This window comes from Adiantum capillus-veneris, chromosome 4 (genome assembly GCF_014529385.1).
Source record: "Adiantum capillus-veneris isolate H3 chromosome 4, ASM1452938v2, whole genome shotgun sequence".
Taxonomy (NCBI): Eukaryota; Viridiplantae; Streptophyta; class Polypodiopsida; order Polypodiales; family Pteridaceae; genus Adiantum; species Adiantum capillus-veneris.
The window spans coordinates 161,770,801-161,789,664 of record NC_140934.1 but is presented as its reverse complement, the minus strand read 5'-3'; positions in this window follow the sequence as shown (position 1 = coordinate 161,789,664).

Here is an 18,864-nt window from a genome sequence, read left to right as displayed (position 1 = left end):
AGCAAGCTCATGGAGGAAGGAGGGCATCCCCGATTCCTCAACACCTTGCATGTTTTCTAGATCTCATTAGTCCCAAGTGGATCCATGAAAGAATGAACAAAGCAAAGGCACACAGAGAGGACTTCACAGACAAAAAATGGGAGTATAAAGGAGGTTGCTTACCAAGGTAGAGTAATCATACGCCTAAGCCATATTGTAGTTTTTAATTGATTTTATCTTTGTAATTGATTGCATAATTGTTTCTATTCTATAGTGTCTTTCCTTTAACTCTATGTGGTCAAAGGGTAGACACTTTCCTACACGCCACCTTGACAAGAGTCAAACCACCATGAATGTGGCATCATGGGAAACTTTGACATAGATAGTGATGATGCCAGGTACTATGGGACTATTGAAAGGATAATAAAGGTCAATTTTAGAACCTTTCATACCTTCATCTTTGAGTGCAAGTGGTTTGCAAATGTTTCTAGATGGCATGAGAATGGAATATACATTGTGGAGTCTAGTGTGCATCACATTGGGGGGTGGGGGGGGGGGGGGGGGGGGGGGGGGGGGGGGGGGTGGGGGGGTTATGACAACTTAGTTTTGCTATGAAATTGCGAGCGGGTGAGCAAATGTATTGTTATTTGTTTGTACCATAATACCAATATGACTCACTTTGAACTTGTGTTCTATTTTCATTTATATCCTACCAATCCACCAACCAAAAATTTGGTTCTTAGTTCCAGTAATACTACAAGGATGAACTATTTTTTCCACTAATGAAGTGGAGACTATCTTTGACCCTTTCCCACCTACTACTTTCGATAAGGAGGATAATGAGGAGAGAGAGATCAATGAATCAAGTCCAACTGTAAATATTAGCAGGGAGGATGATTGTCATGATGGTGTGATAACGAGATGGAAGATGATGAATTTAACGTGATTTAGCCAACACATCTACACATGACAATTCAATTTCTCTCTATGTTGATTTAGGAGCCACATGTTTAGATCTAGATTATGCCACTTGTAGAGATATTTTTGAAGATGATTCATAAATAATTTGTTTTATTCTATGAGAAGTTTTTTCCATGTTGCCATCTCTCTCTCTCTCTCTCTCTCTCACACACACACACACACACACACACACTCACATCCAACTAGAGAGAGAGAGAGAGAGAGAGAGAGAGAGAGAGAGCACCATTGTTTCCATATCCTCGTTTATAGTGTAAATTTCTCGGTTTCTTTTAAAAGAATCGCAATTGTAATTTCACTAAACCTTCACTTTTGAGGTCAAAAAGTGGTTTTTTTGTTAGAAATACCTTCAAATAACTCATACTTATATCTCAATTGTAATTTCATTAAACCTTTAGTTTTGAGGTCAAAAAATGGAATTTTATAATTAGAAATACCTTTAAACAACTCGGTTTTCTCAATATTGTGATCTGAAAACCTTGCAAGGCCAATAAAATGGTTTCTATTGAGTACTGGATCATGTCAAAGGGAAGCAATAGAGAAGGAGAATCTATTTGAAGCTGAGAGAGAGAGAGAGAGGAAGAAGAAGAAGAAGAAGAAGAGGAAGAGTAGTTTTAACGTAGAAGGAACAATCCCAAGAAATCTCTGAGATTTGTTTGAACTGAAGACATGCTATTCAAAAGGGAAGGACTAGAAGAATAGAGGGCAACGATAGTGAAGGCTAATCAGTCTCTAGTCATCCATGCTTATGTGAAGATGAGAGAGAGAGAGAGAGAGAGAGAGAGAACTCCAAGTTCTACTTATTGTGAGTTGTTTGTTGGCGACTTAGAAGGACTAGAAGTCAATATTGGGCAAGTCACGGGGTACCAGCTCGAGAAAAACCTGAAAATAAAGTATCAGTCGAGTATATTTTGTTTTAATTTTTTGGGGTGGAGAGAGGACGTGAGAGCGATATCTTGTAGAACAATAGGTGGTGGAGGGATAGAGATCTTGCAAGCAGAAGCTGACAAAGGGGTGGTGTGTGTGTGTGTGTGTGTGTAGGGCGGGGGGGGGTCGTGCAACCATGAAGCAGAGGAGGGGAGCCAAAAATACTATTTAAAAAAAAAACCAATGTGTCGGCCTCTCAACAGATCAGTGTGGTTGTCCCTGTGGTATAGAGCAGTACAAGTGAGGTGATCCACTATTGCAACACGCATTTGAAAAGTGAGGTGATTCACTGTTGCACACGTGTTCGAATCTACCCCCTACTTTGCTAAAAGGGAGGGGAGCTATAGACTCGAGACGTTGTTGATGAAGATACGATTCCTCCTAATAAGTTGAAATAGGAGCCAATAGGAATGAGTAACCACAATTTTGGAGATCTCAACAAAAATCCCACCGCATCGATGCAGACTGTAGGGGGTGGTTGATTACAATTTCAGCGACCTTAACAAAAAAATGCCTCCAAAATAGGGCGTGTCGATGTGGACTATTTTGAGGGAGTGGTTGTCTATTAGTTGGGAGCAAACCATACTAGAAAGGTTTCTCTCTGCATGTAGCTTCAATGGTGTGAACACTGTAGCTTAAATTAGACTATCATTGCAAGATCTTATAAAAAAATCCTCCAAAAGAGGCCGCATCGATGCGAACTGTTTTGAGGGGTTGATTGTTTTTTAGTTGATTGGTAAACATACTAGAAAGGTTACTCTCTACTCGCATAAGCTTTATTGGTGCGAACATTATAGATTGAATTCAACTGTCGTTGCAAGATCTTAACAAAAAACCCTCCAAAACAGGCCGATGATCGAAGCAGACTATTTTTAGGGGTAGTTGGGAGCTAATAATACTACAAAGGTTGCTCTATGCTCGTAGTTTCCATGGTGCAAACACTCTATCTTGTATTTTTGAAAAACCCTTCAAAACAGTGTGCGGTGCTGCGGATTGTTTTGAGGGGTGGAGCTGATAAGGTAGCATCATGGATCAGTCCTTTCTTTGCCTCGATGGAGCATCCAAAGGCTTGAGGTGGGTCAACCATCTACATATGCACACAAGAGAAGGTGCCTCAAGGTGGCCCAAAGAACTTGATGTTGTCTTCAATTGTTCCTAATTATGTGTACATTGTGAGCTTGAGCTACATGAGTACCATACACCTAGGTGCCTGCCTAAGCTTATAGCGGCGCCTACTACCACAACAAGCCATGGAGCTTTTGCATCGACAAAGTGGGTAGTTTATGGGATAGAGGGACAATGGAAGTAGAATTCTTGTCTTCAGCTCTGTCTCCTAGAAGCTCCGAGTGCCCGTAGTACGCTAACAAGCACAAAGCTTCACATGCCTTCTTCTCTCTATTATAAAAGTTTGGGAGAGAGATGCACGCACGCGTGTGTGTGTGTGTGTGTGTGTGTGTGTGTGTGTGTGTGTGTGTGTGTGTGTGTGTGTGTGTGTGTGTGTGTGTGTGTGTGTGTGTGTGTGTGTGTGTGTGTGTGTGTGTGTGTGTGTGTGTGTGAGAGAGAGAGAGAGAGAGAGAGAGAGAGAGAGTTGTCTATGGTCATGAATTAGCTTGTCAACTGCTAGTAGTAGTCGTGCATGCGGGTGGTGACTTCAAAAGTCGAAGACTCTCTCTCTCTCTATCTCTCTCTCTCTCTCATTCGCTGGAAATATGTGAAGCAAATAAAAAAAAATGCAATAAATGTTGATTGCAACTAAGCTCATCTAGGGTGGTGATCAACTAGCGACATCAGATTGGTCCACACCACATGCAGCCTATTGCATCAGCATGTTTTACTACACAAAAGACACATCCTAACCATTATTACAAAGTCTTGGAACCATTTGATCTGTTTTTTCATGATGCTTAAAAGTACTATAGTATGTATTGTAGTCCGTCATAATCACAAGAAAAATCAATCATCTGCATAGATTTTAGAAGCAACGCCTATAATGCAAAACATTCCTGAATGGTTCCTTGCTTCTCTAACGACTATACAAGCGCATCAATATTATATATACATATATATGTATAGAGAGAGAGAGAGAGAGAGAGAGAGAGGTTTGGTTGGATTCTAAAAGGCTTGTGACAGGTGGAGCGATGGTAGCAGTAGAATCCATGGGAGGTAATTGAGCACGGTCCTCTATCAGCAAGGATAAAAATCTCAAGATATGTCACCTTGGGCTCAAATAACATTCTGAACCTCAATTTTCCACTTGGAAAGCACTTTGGATGGTTGCGCATGAAACCTGCTATTTTTTATAGAGATCCCCGCATTGAACTTTCTTGGCAAAATGAGTGTGTTTGTTTTATGCTCTCTACATATGTACATTTCTAAACCAAATTGGGTATGTTTTATGATCAGAAAAAATGTTGTAGTGCCACGTCCAAAGCCTTGTCGCCATGGTAAGGTATGTACACGACTGTAGTCGTGGAAATCATTTTCACATATTTGACATTATGTACATTGTCGCATTTGAGTCTGCCACATTAAAAAGCATAAAGAGTGAGGTGGAAATTTAACTTTTACATTATAAACTTGCCACATCAACAAAATATCTCTAGCTATAGTAGATAGTGGATTAAAAATTACCATCGCAATAAAAAAAACGTTTGAGAGTCTTGGGGAAAAACCAATGATATGCAAGACAAGGATGAAACTTTAACTTGTTGTTGGATATGTTAAAAGATTGATGGGACTGCTAGAAGGACTTGTGGTTAATTCTTGTGGTGTTGACTACTAACAAACCTTCATTATACTGGAGTTTGGAAAGAAGTCCAATTATCAGACCGTATCTTAGAGGCCTTTTATGAGGCGATTGCATAAGATTTAGGATTGGGGCTCTAATTACATATATCTTAGACAAGTTGAATCAATCATGTAAATTACTATGGAAGACCATCCTTATAAGGACATGTTTAAAATGCCAATAGAAGAATTTAACTCAGTATTTACACATGATACTAAGCTACTTTCATGGTTGAATGCTAACACACCTTTGGATGTGTGGAACTTCAAAAAATGGTAGTTGTGAGGTCCCCAACCTAAAATATTGGGGCGACTTGATAGATAACCTTCCTTTATTCTCAAGCTCCATTGATGACACCTAACTCTTTAGTGGTTTTTGTTGGCAAGGTTCTATCTAAACTACGTTGTCCAAGTAGAAGCTTTTGAAGATGGCACGTCCGTTCCTCGATGGTTGGTTTTGTGAGTACTTTTGGCATATTGATCATTTGACTTGGCTTGGCTTGTGGTATCCACTTGTATTTTGATTGTGAAGATTGCAAAAGTGATTGTCATTTTGTGGGCACAGGTTCTTTCATACAACCCTTCAAACATCACCAAAACAATTCTTTCTCAAACAAAGCCTAATGAAAACAATCCTATATTTCAACAAAAAAGAATTTCTAATTTTCTTTCCCGTTTTTCGCTACTCGCAGACTTTGTCTGTCTAACCAAGAGATCCTTTGCAAAGGATTTATTTATTTGCTAACTGCAAAATGTGCAACTTTTCCAATTGCTAACCGCAAGGCGAATTTCACTTATCACAAGGCATCTCGCTAACCATGAGGCATTTCGCTTACCACAAGGCATCTTGCTAACCGCAAGTGAGCTGATAGCCTCAACTTATTCTTCGTTAACTGCGAGTTTATCTCGCTAACCGCAAGGCATCTTGCTAACCACAAGCCTACAAAATATATTCTTTCAACAATTTTTCTCTTTAAATATGAAACATTTAATGGTCTAAAAACTTATGTGTAGCGGAAATTAGCATGAACATAGTGGGAATTTCATTAGAATAGATTCCTAATGAGAATTACAAGAGTGCTTGGGTGGAGAGAGAAACAAAAAGCATAACACCTTGTTAGATAGCATCAACAATACTTTCAAAAGAGAGAGAAATTAAGCTATTGACAACAGTTGAGGACCGGATTTGTATGGAGCCAATCCCCCCTCCAAAAGGCTTTGTATTATGGTTTCTCCCATCAAGAGAGACATTGTACAATACAATTCTTTGTGTTCCTTCAAGACTAGCTAGTGCAATGAAGATGAAAGCTTCATGCACTAAGCAAAACACTTAGCAAACACAACTTTAATTATCCCCATTCTCAAACCCAATACCTCACACACCTTCGAAGATGGTCAGAGCTAGCAGGATATGAGAGTAGATTCAGAGGAAGAAGGAGTATCTTACGAGAAAGATGTACATCTCCTCACATAATCACTCATATTAGCATAGCTTAGCTTAGTAATTAGCATGGTAGAGGAGATGAGCATGCATTGAAGCTTGGCTCTTGGTTGGATTTGCATCCACATGCCAAGAGTGTGTCGATGTAGGCTTCTATCTCACAAGCTTGGAGTAGGTGATGAGCTCTCCATCAAAGCTTGGGAAGAGATAGTCTTCTCTTTCTTCACACATGAGATTGTGTGAGTGTGTGTGTGTGATAATGCCTTGCAAAAATCAGCCCCCTCTCCCTTTTGGGCGAGCCCTCTTGCTATTTGCTCTTGCTTTTCCCCCATTGGACCTCCCTAAGTCAAGTCAATGGATATTAAGCAGCATAAGTGATAGCCTTCTGACATGTGTGATAGCTTTTTATCATCCCTCTTTGAATTATGGTGTGGAGAAGAGTGTGATGGTCTTCTCCGCTTTGGTGGTGATGGAGAGCGTTTAGCCCGCCGTCTTCGTGGAGCCATCTCCGCTGAGGTGGCGGGAGACTCACTCCTTTCTCGTTCCTTCAGTGGAGGCTCTTGAGTTCTCCTTTGGGAAGGAGATGCATCATCAAGAAGTAAATTCTTGAACCCGTCGTACGGATTCTCTTCTTCTTCCCGAATCGGAGAGAGACCTCTTTTGGGAGTCTCACAAGGAGGCTTCCTAGGTGTTCTCTCGTCATGGTGATGAGCTTGGAGAATCTCGTGAGCATGGAGCTGCCGTTGCACTTCGCTTTGGAGAGATGGATTGCCCATGGCTTGTTGAAGCCCAGAAACAAGATAGTTAACAAGCATCGGAGCATCATTAGTAGCTTGCTCAATATCAAAATCAAAGTTATCAACATTAATTTCACTCTCTTTACTATTGTCAGCCATTCTAACAACTTTTAGGTGTACTTTGGCACTTCAAGCCCTAGTTGCTACTCCTCTTTACCCCTTTAGAAAAAGCACTCAAGCTACTGTACCACCGGCTCGAATACCATTAATTGCAAGGAATAGAAGAGAGGGTCTTTCAACACCAAAACAACACCGGCTCGTGTCAAGCTTCTAATAGCTCAATAGTGGTTAAGCCGTAGGCAAGCCCCGTAGGAATCCACTATGAAGACCATAGATCTCGACGGTGATGCCCCCTTAATTGCACAAAGGCAGGTGCACTGCAAGGCTGAAAAATCCCTATTCTACTTACTCACAGGCAATTAATAATACCAACCATTTATAGCTAGCTTGAGGACCTACCTTCTTGAGCAAGAAAAGAGAAACCTTGTGCTCTGATACCTATGTAACATTTAATGGTCTAAAAAACTTATGTGTAGCGGAAATTAGCATAAACATAGTGGGAATTTCATTAGAATAGATTCCTAATGAAAATTACAAGAGTGCTTGGGTGGAGAGAGCAACAAAAAGCATAACACCTTGTTAGATAGCATCAACAATACTTTCAAAAGAGAGAGAAATTAAGCTATTGACAACATTTGAGGACCGGATTTGCATGGAGCCAGTCCCCCCTCCAAAAGGCTTTGTATTATGGTTTCTTTCATCAAGAGAGACATTGTACAATACAATTCTTTGTGTTCCTTCAAGACTAGCTAGTGCAATGAAGATGAAAGCTTCATGCACTAACCCAAAACACTTAGCAAACACAACTTTAATTATCCCCGTTCTCAGACCCAAGACCTCACACACCTTCGAAGATGGTGAGAGCTAGCAGGGTATGAGAGTAGATTGAGAGGAAGAAGGAGTATCTTACGAGAAAGATGTACATCTCCTCACATAATCACTCATATTAGCATAGCTTAGCTTAGTAATTAGCATGGTAGAGGAGACGAGCATGCCTTAAAGCTTGGCTCTTGGTTGGATTTGCATCCACATGCCAAGAGTGTGTCGATGTAGGCTTCTATCTCACAAGCTTGGAGTAGGTGATGAGCTCTCCATTAAAGCTTGGGAAGAGATAGTCTTCTCTTTCTTCACACATGAGATTGTGTGAGTGTGTGTGTGTTAATGCCTTGCAAAAATCAGCCCCCTCTCTCTCTTGGGCGAGCCCTCTTGCTATTTGCTCTTGCTTTTCCCCCATTGGACCTCCCTAAGTCAAGCCAATGGATATTAAGCAGCATAAACTAGCTTAGGCATCTGACATGTGTCCTTCATTCCCTTTGTGTAAAGGGGGCTTGTGTGGTGTTGTGTGTGTGTGTGTGTGTGTGTGTGTGTGTGTGTGTGTGTGTGTGTGGATTTCTCTCTCATCCCCTACTTGCTAGGCTCGCCCCCTCCTATGTAAAGGGGGCTTGTGTGTGTGTGTGTGTGTGTGTGTGTGTGTGGCTTTCACTCTCATCCCCTACTTGCTAGGCTCGCCCCCTCCTATGTAGGGATATGCAAGACTTTTTTGGTCACACACAAAGCATCCAATTCCTTAAGGTTGACCTTTGGACATAACCTTTGAATTTTGGAACCTTAGGGTCTTTTTAGCCCATTGTTTCACATGGCTCTTTTGCAGATGGCCCCCCCTTTGGATCCCTATTTTCCCTCCTTTGGATCCCTACTGTGGCCGGTCTGCTAGCTTAAGCAATATTCTAGCTTTTTCTCCCCTGGCACTTCCCCATATTAAATGATCAGTTTAACATGAGAAAATCATTTAGGAGAATTAGATATTGATTATTATGACATTACCTCTCTCTTGAAATCATAGTCATCCTCGACTATGGTGTAGAGAAGATAAAGCATATTCATGAGTCCTTTTCTTAGCGGGTAGAAGATCCCTATGTTACCCTACGACATCATTCCACAATGGATGACTAGTCCATTTGGCGCTTGAGAGCCTTAGGCTGCCGCAAGCATGTCTGCACATTAGTCCTATCAATCTTCCATAGTAGAGTAACAAGCTCTACTTGGTGTTTGGGAGACATCGTCTCCGCAAAGTTGATCTAAGCATGCATACTACTTCATTTTTGTGCACAATAAAGAAAAAGAGAGTCTTATAAGACAAAAACTTTGTTCATTTTTAACATTTTGTACATTTGCTTACTCTTGGGAAGCATTGTAAGCATTGACAAGGTTTAGGTTATCCTTTAATTGTATGCCTTGCATCCATCTAGCATCTTCAAAAGGATAATTCTTAAACTTAATAAGATATCGTGGGATAGTCTTACCGCCTCTTAGTACCTTGTCTTCATGTCGGAGAATGGACTTAGGCTGCAGCACCTCCTCTTGGTCCTCGATCTCCGGTGGGTCTTCAGTAGTTGGTTCTTGAGGTGGCTCTCCTTTGTAAGGCTTTAATAGGCTCACATGGAAAGCATTGTGTATGAGCCAATGATTGGGCAACTTGAGTTGATAGGCCATCTCATTGATTGGCCTAAGAATCTGGAAGGGACCATAGTACCTTTTTGCTAGTTTAGCATAGTACTTTTGGTGGCCCGTAGGATTCTTACCCGTCGTGTGCCTTAATCGAGCCTTGGGAAACTTTAACAAGACCCAATCGTTTTCTTTAAAGGCTTGGGCTCTTCTGTGCTTGTCAGCAGCAGCCTTTTGCCTTTGCTGTGAGATATAGATAGCATCCCTAATCTTTTGAAAAGATTCTTGTAGGTCTCGGCTATACTCATCTGCAGCGAAGATCTTCCCATGTACTTTAAGTAGCAAGGGACTTTTTGATCTTCCCTCAATTACCACGAAAGGTGCTTTTCCCGTGGAAGTATGTACAGTGTTATTGTAAGCATACTCCACTAAGGGTAAGTACTTCTCCCATTGGGATCTTTGATCTACTTCCGTTACATAGGCTTTTAGTAGATCAAGAATGGTTAGGTTAGCTATTTCACTTTGGCCATCTGTTTGTGGATGATAGGCCGAAGAGAAGTTTAGCCTTGTCCCTAAATTCTCAAAGAGACCCTTCCAGAAATTACTGGTCATTCTAGGATCTCTATCCGACACTATGGACATTGGCAAGCCATGGTACTTGAAAATTTTTGAAATGAAGAGGGTTGCCATTTGATGGGCTTTGATAGTCTTTTTGACAGTTATAAAATGAGCTTGTTTACTGAACTTGTCTACTATCGTCCATATTCCCGTATTCCCATGGATTGACTTAGGCAATCCAAAGATAAAATCCATGGATATGCTCTCCCATGGTGAATTAGGGATTGGCAAGGGTTGAAGCAATCCCAGTTGCTTCCCTCTATCAAATTTTGTCTTTTGGCATACCACACATTTAGAAACATACTCTTGTATGCTCACTTTCATGGTAGGCCAATAGAAATATGTTTCAATTCCCTTTAAGGTAGACTGAATCCCTCTATGCCCCGCATAAGGTGGAGCATGATATTCATACATTACTTACTCACGTAGTGAGTTAGTAACACATAGTCTATTGCCATAGAGAAGATAACCATCTTGTAAAGTAAATGGTTCTTCTTTCTTCCCTAATGCAAGGGCTGAAATCACATCTCTAAAGTTGGGATCAATAGCGTACTCATCTATCATTGAAGATAGATCATTGTGAGTTGCTATGGAAACCGCATTCACTCTCGGCCGTCTTGAGAGTGCATAAGCTACTTGATTATGCTTTCCAGCAATGTGAGCAATATGAAAATGAAATTGCGAAAGGAAATTTGCTCACCTCATTTGTTTGTCGGAGAGCTTGGTCTGCGTCATGAAGTACTTAAGACTTTGGTGATCCGTTTGCAGAATGAAAGGAGTCCCCAATAAATAGTGCTTCCATGAGTCTAAGGCATGTAGAACTGCAAGGAGTTCCTTTTCATATATGCCTTGCTCAACAGGGTCGAGCCTTCGACTCTCATAGCCTATGGCGTGCCCTTCTTGGAGCAAAACAGCTCCAAGGCAATCACCACAAGCATCACATTGGACCTCAAATGGTTTTGAGAGATCCGGTAGTGTAGGCACATGTTGAGAGATAAGCTTTTCTAAAGCATTGTTCTCTTTAGTAGACCATGTATACCTAACACGTTTCTTTGTTAGGTCATGTAATGGCCCGCAATTTGTGAGAACTTTTCTATGAAGCATCTATAGTATGCACACATACCTATAAAGCTTCTTAGTTCATGAAGATTCCTTGGTTTAGGCCATCCTTTTATTACCTCTAACTTTGATGGATCCATTTGGATGCCATCTTGAGAGACAATGTGACCCAAATACTGAATCTCTTGCAAGAAAAATTCACTTTTCTTTCGATTAACATAAATTTTATTCTCTCTTAAAACTTGAAATATTACCTGGAGTTGTTGCTTGTTTTCGTCTAATGAATTAGAGTAGATGATAATATCATCAAAGAACACTCTAGTGAAAGTTCAATGAGGCCTGAACAGCTTCTCCATCAAGCGGTTGAATGTGGCTGATGCATTGGTCAAGCCAAAAGGCATGACAATGTATTCGTAAAGACCAAATGTGGTGCGAAATGCGGTCTTTACAATGTCTTGATCAACTATCCTTATTTGATGATATCCACTTTTTAGGTCAATCCTAGTGAAGTAGGTCGATCCTTGTAGCTTATCAAATAGGTCTTCTACCCGTGGAACGGGAAACCTATTCTTGATAGTGATCCTATTTAGTGCTCTATAGTCGACACACATACGATATGTGCCATCTTTCTTTTGCACTAATAGCACAGGTGAGCAAAATGGAGATGAGCTAGGCCTAACCATGCCCTTCTCAATTAACTCATGCACTTGCCGCATAATCTCCTCTTGTTGAGCTTGAGAAACTCTATGAGGAGGTTTGTTAGGCGGTGAACTTCCTGGAAGAAGTTCAATTGCTTGGTCATCATTACCTCGTTTAGGAGGTAGCTCACAAGGGATGTCGTCAATAAAAACATCTTGAAACCCCTTGAGAAAATTGGATAACTCTAATTCCTTTTGGTTGCTTTTATTTTCTTTTGCTAAAGCATTAGGTTCATTTGGAGAATCTTTAACAAAAATCATGTACACGGAAATAGAGCTCTTTATTGACTGGTTGAAAGCTGGTGTATGTACAATGGGAATAGTGTTACCCATTTCCTTAGCATCTATATACATGTCTTTTTCCCTAAACTTAAAGGAGATTCTCCTTTCAGGAAATTTAACATCGGCAGCCAGGCGGTCAAACCATGGTGCCCCTAGGATTACATCCTCATGCTTGAGAGGAGAGATAAAGAAGTCCTCTTTGTCCACATAGCCTTGGACATGAATCCTCAATTTCCCGATTAAGGGAGTGACTGAAGCTTCTTGCCCCTTGAAGGCACTGTCTGCGGGTAGGACATCTCCCACCTCGTAGGATTGTATGCCTAGCTTGGTGGCCAACTCTATAGATATAAAATTGTAAGTAGAACCAGGGTGAAAGAGTATAAAAGCATCATGTTCTCTTACCTTTCCCCAAGCATGGCATAGAGAAGATCCTTTGTGATGAGTTTGGTGAGTCTCTTCCTCTTGGATTTCAACCAAGAAAGCTCTAGGAGGATCTTGGCGGTTGTTCTTTTGGGGACAAGCGCGGTACGCATGCCCTTGTTCGCCGCACTTGAAACACCGGTTATCCTTGCGACAACGCTCAAGATCTTCAGGAGAGAGTTTGTTCTTACCTTTGTAAACTCCCTTCGCTTTAGCTTTGTTGGAGTTGCCCTCAGGAGACTTTTGGACATTGTCCTTCCCCTTAGGCTCATTGGAACCCTTGTTTTCCGGGGCTTATTATTTCTTTTAGCCCCCGTTTGGAAATTGATTCGTGAGGCCACCATAGTATGGTGTATTACCGCCGATATGGTACGTGGCCTTTGGGAGTTGACATACTCCGCCATTTCTTCGGTTAAGCCCGCACAAAATTGTTGCTTTTGCTCCCCAATATCCAACTTTTTGAAGACAGTGGCTTTGAGTTGTAGGTCCCAAAACTTGTCTACATATTTGTGGATGGATTCATAGGGAGAGAGCTTTAAGCTTCGCCATTCGGTGAGTACTTTGTCTTTGGCATCGGTGGCCAAAATTTGCTTCATAATGGAAGATCTTAAAGCTTTCCATGTTCGTGGAGCTTCACCGTTGGCTCGTAGGCTAGACCACCATTGCCTGGCGGACTTTTGAAAGTGCATAGCTACATGGCGTAGCTTAGAGGACTCCGTGAAGCCCTCATCTCCAAACGCCCAATCAAATTGCTAGATAAAGGCCAAGACTTTGTCCGTAGCACCAAAGCTGCCATCATAGTTAAGGAAAGAGATGCTCTTCCCTCCCTCTTTGAACTTCTTCAGCTTGGATGACCTCTTCCATGCGGCATAGGATTTCCTATGGCCTCTTCTTTTTGATGGTTCAAAGGTTGCACCATCACTTTCTTCAGAAGGTGAAGAATTTGAAGAAGGTGGAGAAGAGGGTGACCTCTTTCTTGTCTTTTTCTTGTCTTGATCTTCGTCGTCTTTACCATCACTTTCATAAGAGGAAGAGGATGAAGAAGATGGAGAAGAGGGTGTCCTCTTTCTCGCCTTTTTCTTCTCTTGCTTTTTATCATCCCTCTTTGAATTATGGCGTGGAGAAGAGTGTGATGGTCTTCTCTGCTTTGGTGGTGATGGAGAGCGTTTAGCCCGCCGTCTTCGTGGAGCCATCTCCGCCGAGGTGGCGGGAGACTCACTTCTTTCTCATTCCTTCGGTGGAGGCTCTTGAGTTCTCCTTTGGGAAGGAGATGCATCATCAAGAAGTAAATTCTTCAGCCTTCGTACGGATTCTCTTCTTCTTCCCGAATCGGAGAGAGACCTCTTTTGGGAGTCTCACAAGGAGGCTTTCTAGGTGTTCGCTCGTCATGGTGATGAGCTTGGAGAATCCCGTGAGCATGGAGCTGCCGTTGCACTTCGCTTTGGAGAGGAATCCCAAACTCCGAGCGAAGTGTTTAGAGCGATCATAAAAGCTAGCGAGTCAATGAGAGACACTTGATTAGAACACACATAGCCAAGAGCTCCTATATGTCACTCATTTTTGTAAGTCACTCATTTCTTCACTTGAGAGACTAAATAAATTGGCCCTAGACCTCCTAAAGATGGTGATTAATTTAAGAATGGATATGTGAAGCAAAAGGTAGTACTAGCAAGCCCGACACTGGATAACTCTTGAGCTTGTTCTTTCTTGTGTTTTTTGCTAGCAAGTAAAAGAAGCCTCATAGCTTTTTCATTGCCCAAAGGAATTCTGTAAGTTTCTGAAAATCGATTTTCCCTAACATTGTTGACATTTTGTCTACAAGCTTTCATGTACATTAGCGCTCGACCTTGCCGCCCCCCCCCCCCCCCCCCCCCCCCCCCTCCCTCATTTTTGCACTATATTTGAATATTCTTCAACTATTTGCTTAATTATAGCAGGCCTATTATTTTTCAAATTTTTGCTTAATTATAGCTGAACTTAGACCTTAGTATTTTTCAATTGTTTGCTTAATTATAGTAGACCTTAGTATTTTTCAACTCTTTGCTCATGGGGCAACCTTATTAATCAACTATCGTGAATATTTTAGGGTGCTGCAAATTGAGACCGTCACCTATTTTTTGCTATTTGTTGAACAGTATCAGTAGCCTCATTGAGTTTTATAAGGAATCTAGCAAGCTCACAAAAGACAAAATGGAAAGTCGACTACTGCATGTTTGTCTCCCCACCTTTCGTGAAAGGGAGAATCTTCATAAAATCCATTAATATTTTGCTCCCCACTTTTTATAAATCCCCCCCCCCCTCTTTATCTCTCATTGTGCATGCAATAAACAAAGACGCCAAAGTCCAAATCCTCTGTTTGCATGTGGAAAACCTCTCCCTCCTCTCTCTCTCATCTCTCTCTCTCTCTCTGAATGTGCATCCCATCTTTGATGACTCTATGGAAATTCATGTGATGTAGCTTGCACATAGAAAGACTCTACCCCTTCTCAGCAAGGCAACAAGGTTACCCACCACCGCATCCACATCCAGTAGTGCCACCACCATCAAGTGCAAAGATTGTTGGGTGTAGGGTTTTGTTTCTTTAAAGAGGCAACACTCTCTCTCTCTCTCTCTCTCTCTCTCTCTCTCTCTCTCTCTCTCTCTCTCTCTCTCTCTCTCAGATGGCTTCTGAAACCCTATGATGAGTAGGTGCAGGAAGCGTTTCCACCCAACTCATAATGGTGTGTGGTCAGGGTGAGAATCTAAATTGCTAATCATAAATTTTTTGCTAACAATAAGTACATTCGAGCTTCCGCTCTCTCTCTTTCTCTCCTTATATAGTAAAAAATATATCCCTCAAAGGGTCTACGCCAGCGCAAACCATTTGAGGGAATTTTTTTTTAATAACACATTGAAGAGCTTTAGAGTAGATCCAAAGAAAAATTTTGCAAAGTGCCGATGTTTTTTACAATTTAACTCTATTTTCTTATATTTTTCAAGCGAATTTTTTCCTTCTCCGCCTGCCATCAACCGGCTCAAGGCTAAGGTGATGCGCACTTTTCCCGAACATTGGCCGGGTGCAGATGCTTCGAGATAGTTTATTTTATAAAAAAAGCATCGAAGTGCACATTGAAGAGTTGAAGTGCACATTGAAGAGTTTTAACAAGTAAAAGGCTTTTGCATTGACCAAAAGAGAGAGAGAGAGAGAGAGAGAGAGAGGGAGAGAGTAAAAAATAAATAAAAGTCTTTGACTTTTGAATTCACTAACACAAGGTAAGGAGAGAGTTTTTTTTTTAAATACTTTTATTTTTATTTTGTCCAAGGCTCCATGGGAGCCGCTCGCCTTCGGGTGAGGAATGTTGCTAAGTGCTGCCAGTGTTGTGGCCATGCGACTTCGGAGGAAGTCTGGTGCAAGGGTTGCGGCTTGGGCGTGGGGAACAGGAAATGCTTTTGGATTTTGGGAGCTACTACGTCCTTGGTCAGTCCTTGGGTGTTGGTGCAGCTTGCCACCTCAGAATACAGGGCCTGTAATATCATGCAGAAGGGCTTCTTGGGTTGGCAACCTTCATCGGCAACTGGATTGTGAGGCTTTTAGCTTGGCTTATTTGGGCCGTTGGTTATCCTGCAGCAGCAGGTGGTTGATGCTGGTTGATAGCACACAATGATCGGATTTGTATGCAGTGATTGTGGGGGGCAAGGTGGGTTGGAGGGAGTGGGCTATTAATGTGGCAGATGCTCAGATCACTAGTGGCACCCTCTTCCTTGACTTGCTTGATGATGGGTGTGGCACCCTTCCTTGCCATGAGAGGTTGATGGTTGTCCTTGTTGGTTCGTTTGGTCGGTTGGAACTTTGAAGTGGTTTTTTCTATTTGGTGGTGTTGGTATGAGTCTCTCCTTTTTTGGGATGGAGGTCATCTTGTTTCTTCTTCTTGGAGCAATATTTGGAATGGCTTCCTGGGCATGGTGGTCGACGTTGGCAGCGGGCCTCCGTGGTGGCTCCTAGAGAAGGCTCATCGGTGATGGGGACATTGGGGCCCGCCCTGTGCTCGACATGCTTAGAGATCTTATATTTCTCTTTTGGTTGTTGTGGTATGCGCATGTTCTCCTTCTAGTTATTATGCGGATCTGTAGTGGTTGTTGATGTCTATCGGTTGGTGTTATGGTCGGGTAGGGGCTCCCTATAAAAGCCCGTTGTAAGGTTTTTTGTGTATTGTTCGTGCTTTTGTTGTATGATGCCATGGCTCGGTGGAAAAATGGCTCTCTTTGCAACCGGCCAGTGTTTGGGAAAAGTGTGCCTTATCTTAGCCTTGATCCGGTTGATGGGAGCCGGAGAAGGACAAAATTTTCTTTAAAAATCTAAGAAAATAGAGTTAAATTGCAAAAAATGTTGGCACTTTGTAAAATTTTCTATTTGAATCTACCCTCACAACAATTTCGTATGCTTTTGAAATTGATTTTTCTAAGTATTGGCGTCAGTGCACACCCTTTGAGGATTTTTTTTTATTTTGAGAGAGAGAGAGAGAGAGAGAGAGAGAGAGAGAGAGAGTCGCTTCTTTCTTTTCCATTTTTATACACATCGAAGAGTTTTTTTTAAAAAAGGTCCATTCACTTTTGTATATTAGAATGGCTTCTAAGTCCCTTGTCACACTAAGGCGCCAGTCCCACCCTCTTTTTGTAGATGGTTGTTAACGATGTTGTCACACTCGACTTGGAAACAAAAGTTGCACATTTTTCTTACTGAGTGGGAGTAGCCAGGGTGGTTAAATCTCTGGCTTAATTGCTGTCTATTAGGGTTCAATGCCTCAAAAACTCACACATGCACTTTTTGAATGTTCTTCGTTGCTTGGAGAACTTGGTCATGTATGCGAGGCCATCCTTCTCACTTGAGGTGGAGGCAAACATTTTCCTTTTCATCTGCAAATGACTGGCTACCACCTCCACATGGTTTGTGCTTCCTTGCCCTAGTGTGACATGGGCCTAAGACACATTGATTTTCTCATTCAAGAATTCTCTCTCTCTCTCTCTCTCTCTCTCTCTCTCTCTCTTTGATGGAGAAGAGGGCTCAACAATTAGGCTTCTAACAATTTTAAGAGTCTCAAAAATGAATAGAGACCATCCCAAGGAACCTTACCCTTTTGTGAGTTTTAACATTCAATATTTCTCAACAATTAGGCTTATGACACATGGTGCTTCTCAAGACCTCATTCTCCCTCTTCTCAATGCCATCATTGCATGTCTCTCTCAATTATAAGAGTTAGATACTATGTATATATTAAAGATTCTCTCGCCTTCATTTTTTAACCTAACTAACAACCCTCACCCACATGTATGCCTTGCCTCGCTTGTGCAGCACACTGCACCTTGGAGCTTGCTTTGCTTTGTTAGTAGCTTACACCTTAGCCTACATTCACAAGCATATGTGCAGAATGAGAGAGAGAGAGAGAGAGAGAGAGAGAGAGCATGTGAGAGGAGACATAGTCTTGTGCATTAAGGTCAACGAGAGAAGAGAGCGCATTTGCAGTAGGGGAGAAAGAGTGAGGGGATACAAGAAGAGAGACAAAGAGCATGCGGTATATCTACACCCTCCCTATAGCTCTTGGGGTCAAAGATTCATAAGTCATGTCTCTTGAATAAGGATGTGAAGATGAGAATCGACACACATAGATCACTGCTCTATTAGAGAGAGAGAGAGAGAGAGAGAGAGAGAGAGAGAGAGAGAGAGAGAGAGAGAGAATAGAAGAAAACTATAGACATGGTCCCTACGTGGCATGCCCCCCTCAACTTAATCCATCATGTTGAGGATGGGGCTCAAATTGCACCACATAGGAAAACATAAGACCATATCATATAAATATCCGCTCGAATTTTTGGTTCGCTCGGAGAATGTCGCTCGGTGTATGGTAAGACTCGTAGCTTGCTCATTAGCAAAATCAAAGTTATCAACATTAATTTCACTCTCTTTACTATTGTCAGCCATTCTAACAACTTTTAGGTGTAAACTTTTAAAGGTGTACTTTGGCACTTCAAACCCTAGTTGCTACTCCTCTTTACCCCTTTAGAAAAAGCACTCAAGCTACTGTACCTGCGGCTCGAATACCATTAATTGCAAGGAATAGAATAGAGGGTCTTTCAACACCAAAACAGCACCGGCTCCTGTCAAGCTTCTAATAGCTCAATAGTGGTTAAGCCGTAGGCAAGCCCCGTAGGACTCCACTATTAAGACCATAGCTCTCGACGGTGATGCCCCGTTAACTGCACAAAGGCAGGCGCACTGCAAGGCTGAAAAATCGCTATTCTACTTACTCACAGGCAATTAATAATACCAACCATTTATAGCTAGCTTGAGGACCTCCCTTCTTGAGCAAGAAAAGAGAAACCTTGTGCTCTGATACCA